The 13,116-nt window shown below is 45.0% G+C and overlaps 1 pseudogene; it reads left to right on the forward strand.

Annotated features, from left to right (window-relative positions):
• The first annotated feature begins 7,767 nt into the window (after positions 1-7,767).
• Positions 7,768-11,582, forward strand: LOC129830591 (phosphatidylinositol 4-phosphate 5-kinase type-1 alpha-like; annotated as a pseudogene).
• Positions 11,583-13,116: the final 1,534 nt, after the last annotated feature.

Genomic DNA, 13,116 nt, shown 5'->3' on the forward strand with positions numbered 1-13,116 from the left:
ACAACCAAAACAAACAGCAAATGCATCCAACGAGTGTGTAGAGTCACAAGCTTGTTGTAGTCATATCTTGCTAGGAATATGGGACCAAATTCTAAACTTTTGACTATCATAATACACAAATAAGTGAATTTGTCCCAATACTTTTGGTCTCACTGTATTTCTCTGTGACAGTGGACAATAGAGTAATCTTCATCTACATAGACATTATGCAGTGGTATACCAATGTAGTTGTGCTGTTCAGCTGTACTATGGTGGTTCCCAGAAGTTCTACTTTTTCTTGTGACCACCAGATAATCAAAACTTTTTCTAGCCACAGGTCAATCTATGTATAAAGTAATGTATGACTATGTGAATGAACATGTCTGTAAATAATCTTGGATCACAGTGTGTTGTGTTCTCACATCTATTTTCTTGTACTCCATAAGTAAGAGTGTATGAGAGATGGATAGCCTACACTCTTAGAAAAAAGGGTTCCAAAATGTTTTTTTGACTCTCCGCATATGAGGGAACCCTTTTTTGTTCCAAGGAGAAACTTTTTGGATTCCATGTAGGACCCTTTGTGGAAAAGGTCCTACATGGATCCCAAAAGGGTTCACTTGGAACCAAAAGAGTTCTACATGCTACCAAAAAGGTATCTTCAAAGGGTTCTCGTATGGGGACAGCCAAAGAACCCTTTTGGGTTCTAGATAGTGTACTGCGTACAAAACTGCCCAAAAAATCACGAGTGTACAAATTATCTGAGATGTCTTCACCTTATTTTTCCCATAGACCACTGTGAAAAACTCTTTGGTGCTTGCCTACGAGGCAAAGTGAAGGGAACTGTTCTCTCAAATAATATCCTTGAACTCATCATCTGATGCCAGTCACAAAATATGTTGCATGAGATCATAACTGATCTCCCCGCTGGCGCAGGGTTCTTTGTCAAACCCTGCGCCCGTGCATCGACTACCGGGGTCTCAACGACATCAGTGAAGAACCGGTACCCCTCATCTCCTCGGCCTTCGAGCCGTTCCAGGGGGCCACCGTGTTCTCTAAGCTGGACCTACGGAACGCCTACCACCTGGTGCGGATACGGGAAGGGGACGGGTGGAAGACTGCATTCAACACGGCCAGCGGTCACTAAAAGTATCTGGTCATGCCATTTGGTCTTACCAATGCCCCCGCTGTATTCCAGGCTCTGGTTAATGATGTTCTCTGCGACATGTTGAACCGGTTTGTCTCCGTCTACCTTGATGACATCCTCATCTTCTCTCGTTCCGCCCAAGAACACGTTCTCCACATCTGACAGGTTCTCCAAAGCCTCCTGGAGAACCAGCTTTTTGTAAAAGCGGAGAAGTGCAAATTCCATAATTCCACCATCCCCATTCTGGGTTACATCATCGCTGCAGGGAGTGTACAGATGGATCCCGGAAAGGTGAGAGCGGTGGTGGATTAGTCCCAGCCTACGTCCAGGGTGTAGCTGCAATGTTTCCTGGTATTCGTCAACTTTTATTGGCGCTTTATCCAGGGTTACAGCACCCTGGCTTCCTCCCTGTCTGCACTCACCTCTCCCAAGGTTCTGTTCACGTAGTCCCCAGCTGCTGACCGGGCGTTCCGGGATCTCATATACCGCTTCACCACAGCTCCCATCTTGGTTCCTCCTGACGCGTTCCACCAGTTTGTGTCGGAGTGAGGTTTATCCTGTCCCAGCGTTCTGCCCTGGACCTCAAGTTACATCCCTGCGCCTTCTTCTCCCACCGCCCCAATGCCACGGAGAGGAACTAAGACGTGGGGAATCGTGAGCTTCTCATGGTGAAGATGGCGTTGGAGTGGGGGCACTGGCTGGAAGGGGGCGGAACATCCGTTCGTTGTGTGGACCGACCACAAGAACCTGGAATATCTCACCTGAGGTATAGGGAAGCATGCGATCCCAGCCAAACCCCGGGGGGGCCAGATAACTGGATGTTCGTTCCTGACGCGGTCCGCTTCTCAGTCCTGGAGTGGGCCCACTCCTCCAGTCTTGCCTGCCACCCGGGCTCCCGGCGGACCCTGGCCTTTGTGCGACAACGCTTTTTGTGGCCTACCATGGTTCCTGACATCTCCGCGTTCATCGCCGCATGCACGATCTGTGCACAGAACAAAACTCCCCGGCAAGCTCCAGCGGGTCTCCTTCAACCTCTGCCTGTCTCTCACCGGTTCTGCTCTCTACTTTGTCACAGGTCTCCCCTTGCCTGATTGCAACACCGCCATCCTGACTGTAGTGGATCGATTTTCCAAAGCCTCCCACTTCATTCCTCTCCCCAAGCTACCCTCAGCCAAAGAGACGGCCCAGCTCACGGTGTAGCACGTCTTCCGGATCCATGGACTGCCAGTGGACATGGTCTCCAACCGGGGTCCTCAGTTGTCGTCACGGTTCTGGAAGGCGTTCTGCACACTCATTGGGTCGTCGGGCAGCCTGTTCTCTGGGTTCCACCCCCAGTCCAACGGCCAGTCGGAGCAAGCCAACCAAGACCTGGAGACGACTCTGTGTTGCCTGGTCTCCGCCAACCCCACCACATAGAGCCAGTACCTAGTATGGGTCGAATACGCCCGCAACACCCTTCCTTGCTCTGCCACGGGTCTATTGCCCTTTGAGTGTTCCCTGGGGTATCAGCCCCCGCTCTTCCCTGAGCAGGAGGAAGAGGTCGGCATACCTTTGGCCCAGATGTTTGTCCGCTGCTGTCGTCGTACCTGGAAGAGAGCCCGGTCATCCCTTCTCAATACCACCTCCAGGTATCGACGACAAGTGGATCGCCACCGGACCACGACTCCCCGATATCGTCTCGGGCAGAAGGTATGGCTGTCCACCTGGGATCTGCTCCTCCGGGTGGAATCCCGCAAACTCTTCCCCTGGTTTATCGTCCCTTTCCCCATCTCCAAGGTCATTAGCCCCTCTGCTGTTCGTCTTCTGTTGCCTCGTACCCTCCGTATACATCCCACTTTTCATGTTTCCAGAATTAAACCCATGTCTCACAGCCCTTTGTCTCCTGTTTGCACCCTATCTGGATTACTTTTGTTACTTTGACTGTCTGCATCTGGGTCTTACCTGAAACGTGATAGTATGATACAGAAGACATCAAGCACCTTCAGATGAGCGGGTTCCTGAATTTATTGACAAATCGATTTAGTCAGTTCGTATATAATTATGTATGTGATGTAATCTGTATGCTTTCTGTACCAGTCCCTTAAGATTTGGCCTCTGGGTAAAGTAAAATATCTTTGTTGATTTGAGCCAGATTTAAGCTTTATATTTATCAGGGAGTCATACTGAGCACAGTGTCTCTTTTACAGATGAGCCCTGAATTACAGAAATGCACACACAAAATGAAAGAAGAAAGAAAACACAGACAGTCATCTTTTTTTTTTTTTAACAATCGGTTAAGGTCCTCCATCAGCTTTCTGAATTGCCCTAGGTCTAGAGGCACCAAAAGGTCACATTTAAGAATTTGAAAGATTGTTCCACAAATAGTTAGGTCTCTGCTGTTAGGCTACCATTCTCTCAACCATGCTTCATAGTTCACAATTGTATAAACTATCACGCCTGAAATTCAATTCAATTGACGTCACTGTTTAGTGTTTTTGAATCAGTTTGGTAAATATTTTCATCCTATTGTGACAGCAAACCACAATATATGGAATAATTAGGCATAATATTGGTTCCCTATAAAATCCTGTAATTCTAAGAAATAAGTGTCAAAATTACTGCAGTATCAGGGGTGATAATGAGTAGGGCTATGCTCAGTAGTTTTTTTACAGCAAGCCCGCTGAGATTGATCTGCAAGCGGACGCTTCTGTGTGCAGCTTGTCTGATGGTTCAGCTGTCTACTTGTATTGGAAATATCACGGCTTTGGCGAGGATCCACAGGCCACCTTGGGGATTGATCTTCCGGCGCCGACAGAGATGGCCGCCTCGCTTCGCGTTCCTAGGAAACTATGCAGTATTTTGTTCATGCTTCAAGAGGGCCACCATTGTTCCTGTTCCCAAGAAAGCTAAGGTAACTGAGCTAAATGACTACCGCCCTGTAGCACTCACTTCCGTCATCATGAAGTGCTTTGAGAGACTAGTCAAGGACCATATCACCTCCACCCTACCTGACACTCTAGACCCACTCCAATTTGCTTACTGCCCCAACAGGTCCACAGACGACGCAATCGCCATCACATTGCACACTTCCCTAACCCATCTAGAAAAGAGGAATACCTATGTAAGAATGATGTTCATCAATTACAGCTCAGCATTTAACACCATAGTACCCTCCAAACTCGTCATTAAGCTCGAGACCCTGGGTCTCGACCTCGCTCTGTGCAACTGGGTCCTGGACTTCCTGACGGGCCGCCCCCAGGTGGTGAATGTAGGTCCCCCCTCTCCACTGGGATTCTCTGCCTCTAACCCTATTACATGGGCTGAGTCACTGGCTTACTGGTGCTCTTTCATACTGTCCCTGGGAGGGGTGCGTCACTTGAGTGGGTTGAGTTACTGACGTGATCTTCCTGTCTGGGTTGGCGCCCCCCCTTGGTTTGTGCTGTGGTGGAGATCTTTGTTGGCTATACTCGGCCTTGTCTCAGGATTATAAGTTGGTGGTTGAAGATATCCCTCCAGTGGTGCGGGGGCTGTGCTTTGGCAAAGTGGGTGGGGTTATATCCTTCCTATTTGGCCCTGTCCGGGGGTATCTTCGGATGGGGCCACAGTGTCTCCTGACCACTCCTGTCTCAGCCTCCAGTATTTATGCTGCAGTAGTTTGTGTCGGGGGGCTGGGGTCAGTTGGCTATACCTGGAGTACTTCTCCTGTCTTATCCAGTGTCCTGTGTGAATTTAAGTATGCTTTCTCTAATTCTCTCGTTCTCTCTTTCTTTCTCTCTCTCTGAGAACCTGAGCCCTAGGACCATACGTCAGGACTACCGGGCATGACGACTCCCTGCTGTCCCCAGTCCGCCTGGCCTTGCTGCTATTCCAGTTTCAACTGTTCTGCCTGCGGTTACGGAACCCCTACCTGTCCCAGACCTGCTGTTTTCAACTCTTAATGATCGGCTATGAAAAGCCAACAGATTTATTCCTGATTATTATTTGACCATGCTTGTCATTTATGAACATTTTGAAAATCTTGGCTCTCTCTAATTTTCTCCTTCTCTCTTTCTTTCTCTCGGAGGACCTGAGCCCTGGGACCATACGTCGGGACTGCCGGGCGTGGTGGCTCCTTGCTGTCCCCAGTCCGCCTGGCCTTGCTGCTGTTCCGGTTTCAGCTGTTCTGCCTGCGGTTATGGAACCGCCACCTGTCCCAGACCTGTTGTTTTTCAACTCTTAATGATCGGCTATGAAAAGCCAACTGAAAATTATCCATGATTATTATTTGACCATGCTTGCCACTTATGAACATTTTTGAACATCTTGGCATAGTTCTGTTATAATCTCCACCCGGCACAGCCAGAAGAGGACTGGCCACCCCTCATAGCCTGGTTCCTCTCTAGGTTTCTTCCTAGGTTTTGGCCTTTCTAGGGAGTTTTTCCTAGCCACCGTGCTTCTACACCTGCATTCTAGCTGTTTGGGGTTTTAGGCTGGGTCTCTGTACAGCACTTTGAGATATTAGCTGATGTACGAAGGGCTATATAAAATAAACTTGATTGATTGATTGAACAACATCTCCACCCTGCTGATCCTAAACACTGGGTCCCCACAAAGGTGCGTTCTCAGCCCTCTCCTGTACTCCCTGTTCACCCACGACTGCGTGGCCATGCACGCCTCCAACTCAATCATCAAGTTTGCAGACGACATTACAGTGGTAGGCTTGATTACCAACAACGACGAGACGGCCTACAGGGAGGAGGTGAGGGCCATCAGAGTGTGGTGTCAGGAAAATAACCTCACACTCAATGTCAACAAAACAAAGGAGATGATCGTGTACTTCAGGAAACAGCAGAGGGAGCAGCCCCCTATCTACATTGATGAGACAATAGTGGAGAGGGTGGAAAGTTTTAAGTTCAACCTCAGGAGGCTGAAGAAATACGGCTTGTCACCAAAAACACTCACAAACTTCTACAGATGCACAATCGAGTGCATCCTGTCGGGCTGTATCACCGCCTGGTACGGCAGCTGCTCCGCCCATAACCGTAAGGCTCTCCAGAGGGTAGTGAGGTCTGCACAACGCATCACCGGGTGCAAACTACCTGCCCTCCAGGACACCTACACCACCCGATGTCACAGGAAGGCCAAAAAGATCATCAAGGACAACAACCACCCGAGCCACTGCCTGTTCACTCCGCTATCATCCAGAAGATGAGGCCAGTACAGGTGCATCAAAGCAGGGACCGAGAGACTGAAAAACAGCTTCTATCTCAAGGCCATCAGACTGTTAAACAGCCAACATTGAGTGGCTGCTGCCAACATACTGACTCAACTCTAGCCACTTTAATAATGGAAAAATGTATGTAATCAATTCATCACTCGCCACTTTATATAGTGCTACTTATAATGCTACATTACTCATCTCATATGTATATACTGTACTCTATACCATCTACTGCATCTTGCCATCTTGATGTAATGTAATGTATCACTAGCCACTTTAAACAATGCCACTTTGTATAATGTTTTCATACCCTACATTACTCATCTCATATGTATATACTGTACTCTATACGATCTACTGCATCTTGCCTATGCCGTTTGGGCATCACTCATTCATATATTTGTATGTACATATTCGTATTCATTCCTTTACACATGTGTGTGTAAGGTAGTAGTTGTGGAATTGTTAGGTTAGATTACTCGTTGGTTATTACTGCATGGTCAGAACTAGAAGCACAAGAATTTCGCTACACTCGCATTAACATCTACTAACCATGTGTATGTGACAAATACATTTGATTTGATTTGATTTGGAGTGTGGCCCGTGTCAAGGTTGAGGACAGTAAGTTTATAGAGTTTACAATGTCCAGACAGCAGTATTACATATTAAGTCTGGACGGACACTTAGTTCATCCCAGATGACACCCTATTCCCTGCTTAGTACACTACTTTTGACCAAGGCTTTGTGCACTACATATGGAATAGGGTGTCATTTGGGACGTAGAAGAGATATGATTCCTAGCAAGCCCAGAGGAGATGTGACACTTTGTTCAATGTAGCCCAAATGCTATTAATAACAACAAACAAACATGCGCTTTGAAACCAACCTGTTTACTTAAAGAAAATAATCCTTGAAATAGTTTTATTCATAAAGATCATGAGCCCACCCTGGACCAGGAAGACCCAGTCCTTGTTCAGGTAAGAAAGGGCCTATCAATAGTCTGGGTACCGGTCTGTTCTGCTCTTGCCAATGTAATCGTGGCAATATGATATTGGCATGGCAATCCTATAAGGAGATGGCAGAGAGCTGAAACAGACTGGCACCAATGCTACAATAATACTGCTTCATTAGCAGGATTGGTTCAATAACAATCTATCATTCAAACTGACTCTTAATTTGATCGTGTCTTGTTCCTTAGTATGTGAATGAGGAGGTTGGGCAGTGGACCTGTCTGGCTTTAATCCCTTGGTCTGGACCCTCGTGTGTTCCTATCTCCATGAGTCTATCCATTCTGATACTCTTTAGTCTTTAGAGGATATTTAACATTAACATCAAGTCACTAGTTTTCTATAAAACAACATGATGAAAATGTCTGTAAATATATTCCCTCTTCTCCAAGCCTAAACCAGTCAACTACCTCATCCGTACTGGGAGGATTCTGGTGAGAGACCTGGCATTGTTAAACATGCAGGTAACCAATCACATTATTTACCAAATTTCACCTGATCTTATAGGGAGAATTTGTATAATTTGATGGCTTTAACCTGTTCTCTCTTTTTACACAGGCTTCAAAATTGGTGATTGAGTAGCCTACCCTTCACTTTACGCAGGGAAACTAGTGCTTCACGAATAGTCAGCACCTGCAGATAGCCTTTCACAGATATACAATCACATTATTAGAGGGTATAGATCATTCAAAATAATAATTTCATTCAATGCAGTTCCCCTTCCTGCAAATCAAAAATGTGTTGTATTTCAACTCCCAAGTGTCTTTGGGTTTTCCTTAGCATGTGTGACCTAAACCTAAGAGAGACTTGTTATACAAACAAGAGCATTCTGACAGGAATGTTTATGTGATTTGATCTTAGTTCACTAGGAACCAAGTGGGACGGAATAGGGAGAGACCTACCTTAATTTGTTGAATTAAAACATTTGTTTTCTGTTGCATTTTGCTACGATTTGATAGGGTGTGCACCCCAGACATGCCCTTCATACTCAGAGCACTCCTCCTCTGAGTTTAAAGGGATACTTCAGGATTTTGACAATGAGGCCTTTTATCTACTTCTCCAGAGTTAGATGAACTTGTGGATACCATTTTTATGTCTCTATGTCCAGTATGAAGGAAGTTACATTAAATTTAATGAGCCAATGCTAACTAACGTCAGCCCGATGACTGGAAGTCTATGGTATTCTAGTAGAAGTCTATGGTATTCTGCTGGTATTCTAGTAGATACCCATAGACTTTGTCATTTCGCTAACACTAGTTAGCATTGGCTCGCAAAACTACCTCTAACTTCCTTCATATTGGACACAGAGACATCAAGATGGTATCCCCAAGTTTATCTGACTGGGGAAGTAGATAATTCCTGAAGTATCCATTTAATATATACATATGCTCAACCTGCCCAGATAGCAGACAATTCCGGGCCACTTGCAGCAACTGTTTGGCACTGCTGGCTTTGCCTCGGCCAGTTCTCGGCCAGTCCTGTGTGGACCAACAGTGGGCCAAATACGACAAACAATTTTGTATTCATTGTGGGAGGCCAAATGTTGGCCAAATGTGATTTTGTAATGAAATATGCACTGCACATCTTCTTGCACTCAACATTTTATCCCTCACATATGTACATATAAATTCTCCTTGTTTAATTTAATTTATTTTAACTGCCTGTTTGCACATTCTCTGTACCCTTTGATCCATTGTTATTTACCTTTTAGATTGGGTATTACTATATTTTGCACTTGCTGAATACTTTCTCTTTATTTCTCTTTACTCTGTATTCACCTCCTCCATCTCGCTCTATTTCTCTGCTCTGCCCTCCTCCAGACCACCTCATCTGCCCTGAAAGGTGCCATCCAGTTGGGCATCATCCACACATTAGGCAGCCTGTGCCAGAGGCAAAAGAGAGATGTACTATTCAAGGACTTTGAAGATGTGGAGAGCATCTCTTTCCCCAGGTGCGTGTGTGTGTATGTGGTTGGTTGGTTCGTTGATGGAGAGGGAGGTATAGAGGGAGTGGGAGATATTCTCAGAAGCAAACTTGTATGGGTTTCTATTATGTTTTTATGTCAATATTGCATTCTGAACAAGTGTAGAATGTGGGCTTGGCCGGTATCCAGATTTTCATATGTCATACTGTCTTTCTCTCATTCCGGGATTTACGGCACTACCCGCATAAGGGGGCTCTAAAAATACAAGAAAAGCCCATTGGGCTTCTATTACCAGAATGCTAACAAAATTAGCACAAACTAATAACAAAATCACATGGACGCTGTTAGTTAAATGCTGATGAGCGAAAATGAACATAAACTAATAGCAATGACAGGCCAATCCTGCTCATGAAGTTATACAAGCATAACTAGTAGCTACCGAATGTCATTTTCACTGACTGTGCACATTTACAAGCGTAAGTGAACGAGAGAAATTGTGCAAAGGAACAACATTTTGATGGATTCTTTTCTGGAATGTATACATGGAGCAGATGGGAAAAAGAAAACGCTAGTAGGAGGCACAGGGAAAAAATGGCAGCTGTACAGATTACTCATCCAGAGCTTTTTGACTTCTGGCAGAAAGCCTTTATAAGATATCTGATGGCAAACATTTTGTAGTGAATTGCGTAATTTCATCACCTCATGTGCACTGCACAACAGAGACTCGCTGATAGATATAGAACGCCATGGACTCACCAGCTCGCTTTCTCCCATTGTGCCATTTACAAACAAACACCTGACTGGCTCAGCTATTCTGGGGAACTACTGTAAGCTTCATAATGTCAAATAATGTGACAGTTGAAATGAAGAGGGCGTGAGTTGGGGTGGGCATTCTATGTTTTGTTCTATGTTTTGTATTTCTATGTGTTTGGCCTGGTATGGTTCCCAATCAGAGGCAGCTGTCAATCGTTGTCTCTGATTGAAAACCATACTTAGGTAGCCTGTTCCCACCTGTGTTTGTGGGTAGTTATTTTCTGTTTAGTGTTGGTTGCACCTTGCAGAACTCTTCGTTTGTCACTTTGTTGTTTTTGTTCAAGTGTTAGTATTTATTAAAAGTTAATATGGACACTTATCGCGCTGCACCTTGGTCCTCTTCTCCTTCTCCCGACGACAATCGTTACAAGAACGCAATCTGCTTTATCTCCTAACGTATTGCTCAAGTTGACTGCAGGTATTAGCTTAAAGTAGCTACAATATTCAAAATGTATTGAAAAACATCAAAGAAATAGTATTGACGGTATTGAAAAATCATCCTGTGGCTTTTTCCAAATACAGTAAAACAGTGGAGTATAAATTATATCAACGGAGAAATCATTGATGGGAATGTGAATGCAGGTGGTGGAATGATCTATTTAAATACTGTGTAATTAATCACTGTTTTGGTTTCAGTACTCTCTGTGTGATGAGGAACTGATTGAGCTGTCCAACTCTGAACCCAGTGGATCTCAGTTCTGTCTCCAGCGATGATCAGTTCCTCATTAAGACTGTGCATCACAAAGAGGCTGAGATCTTACAATAACTACTGCCTGGCTACTTCGTGGTAAGAGAGAGAGAGTTTGTGGGCTAGTGTGTGCATGTTTTTGATCCTATGTTTTGTGTTTTGAGTTACCAAGTTAATCTCGTTACTCAATTCAAGCTTTGGCCTCAATGTCTTCCTGGTTTATTCTCTATGTTTTGTTCTACACTAATAGACAAGTTCTAAAGTGGATTTGATTGATATACTTACACCTTCTCTCGTTTCACCTCTCCTCCTCTTTAGAACCTACACCAGAACAAGAGAACCGTGTCTAAGTTCTATGGCCTGTACTGCATCCAGGCGGGGGGCAAGAACATCTACATCACTGTCATGAACAACGTGCCTCTGCGTGCATGCACTTCAAGTACGACCTGAAGGGCTCTACCTATAAGAGACGGGCCTCAGCTAAGTAGCGGGACAAGGCCGTGCCCACCTTCAAAGACCTGGACTTCATCCAGGACCTGCCTGATGGACTGCTGCTGGAGTCAGACAACTACAATGCCCCGAGCAAGACCATCAAGAGAGACTGCCTGGCGAGCAAGACCATCAAGAGAGACTGCCTAGTGAGGGAGGCCAAGAAGAGAGGCTGCCTGGCGAGCAAGTCCATCAAGAGAGAGTGCCTGGCGAGCAAGTCCATCAAGAGAGAGTGCCTGGCGAGCAAGTCCATCAAGAGAGAGTGCCTGGCGAGCAACTCCATCAAGAGAGACTGCCGGGCGAGGGAGACCAAGAAGAGAGGCTGCCTGGTGAGGGAGACCATCAAGAGAGGCTGCCGGGCGAGGGAGACCATCAAGAGAGACTGCCGGGCGAGGGAGACCATCAAGAGAGACTGCCGGGCGAGGGAGACCATCAAGAGAGACTGCCGGGCGAGGGAGACCATCAAGAGAGACTGCCGGGCGAGGGAGACAATCAAGAGAGGCTGCCTGATGAGGGAGACAATCAAGAGAGGCTGCTTGATGAGGGAGACCATCAAGAGAGACTGCCGGGTGAGGGAGAGTGGTTGCATTCCAAATGGCACCTATTCCCTATATATTGCACAACTTTTGACCAGGACCTATAGATAATATTTTATGGGATGGAAATGTCGCTGAGAAGTGCCATACATTTTTTAAAGTAACAATACAGTGTTTTCAGATTTCTATGAAAAATGACCTATAAATTACAATTAAGTGCAATAGTTTTCCTTCTAAAATGGTTTATTATGTTAAAAAGCAGCTTTTCTGTTTTGGAATGGTGTGGGCGTAACACAACAGCAGAATGGTGTGGTCATTTGCCAGCTCAGCCAATGAGCCAACATGATCGGATGTTCTATGAAGGAATAGCAAGCATTTCTGAAACGGTCTGTTTGAGATACAAGTTAAAGGTGTTTTTTTCCTCTAACTTATGCTTTGGCCTCAAATATGAGTATAGTATGTGTCAACAACATTATTTGTGTATGAGTTTACAGAATATGCACTTTTAACATTTTGATTTCACCTGACAGTTACTTTGATGATTGTGTTAACATATTTTCATCACGTATCATTTTGTATGTCAAAACTGTAGTGGAGTTGACTTGAACTTGGTCCCCTACCATTGGTACATGCGCTATACACTAACCCTACTGCATTTCTCTTATCTTCCCTGAGATACTTCCTCACCACTTGTTTGTTTGTCTCAGTCCAGGGGCCGTATGTGTCTTAGAAGAACAGTGCAGATTTAGAGTCAGATCCCCCTGTCCATATAATCTTATTCCAATGACTGTATATGAATGGACAAAGCCATCGATCACCTGACACCATTCATTCCTATGTGAAGACTCAATAGCGCATTTGAAGCCAAGGAAGTCAGTTAAGATGGTGCCTCATGGAGACATAACATGCGCAGTTTGAGCAAGTCCAGGAAGTGATGTTGCAGGCTAGCTCAGTGCTAGCTTTCATTGAGTATCTCAAGTTGAAGGCTGACCGGGCTACTGCCATTAGCAACTTAATTACCCTTATAACTTATTCTTTGTGCAATTTGAAAATAAATTGGTTCAAGGACATACAGTACCAGTCAAAAGTTTGGACACACCTACACATTCCTTGGTTTTTCTTTATTTTTTACTATTTTCTACATTGTAGAATAATAGTGAAGACATCACAACTATATAATAACACATATGAAATCATGTAGTAACCACAAGAGTGTGCAACAAATCCAAAAATATTTTCTATTTGAGATTCTTCAATATATTTTCTATTTGAGATTCTTCAAAGTAGCTACCCTTTGCCTCTTGGCATTCTCTCAACCAGCTTCATGAGGTAGTCACCTGGAATGCATTCCAATTAA

This window comes from Salvelinus fontinalis, chromosome 32 (genome assembly GCF_029448725.1).
Source record: "Salvelinus fontinalis isolate EN_2023a chromosome 32, ASM2944872v1, whole genome shotgun sequence".
NCBI lineage: Eukaryota > Metazoa > Chordata > Actinopteri > Salmoniformes > Salmonidae > Salvelinus > Salvelinus fontinalis.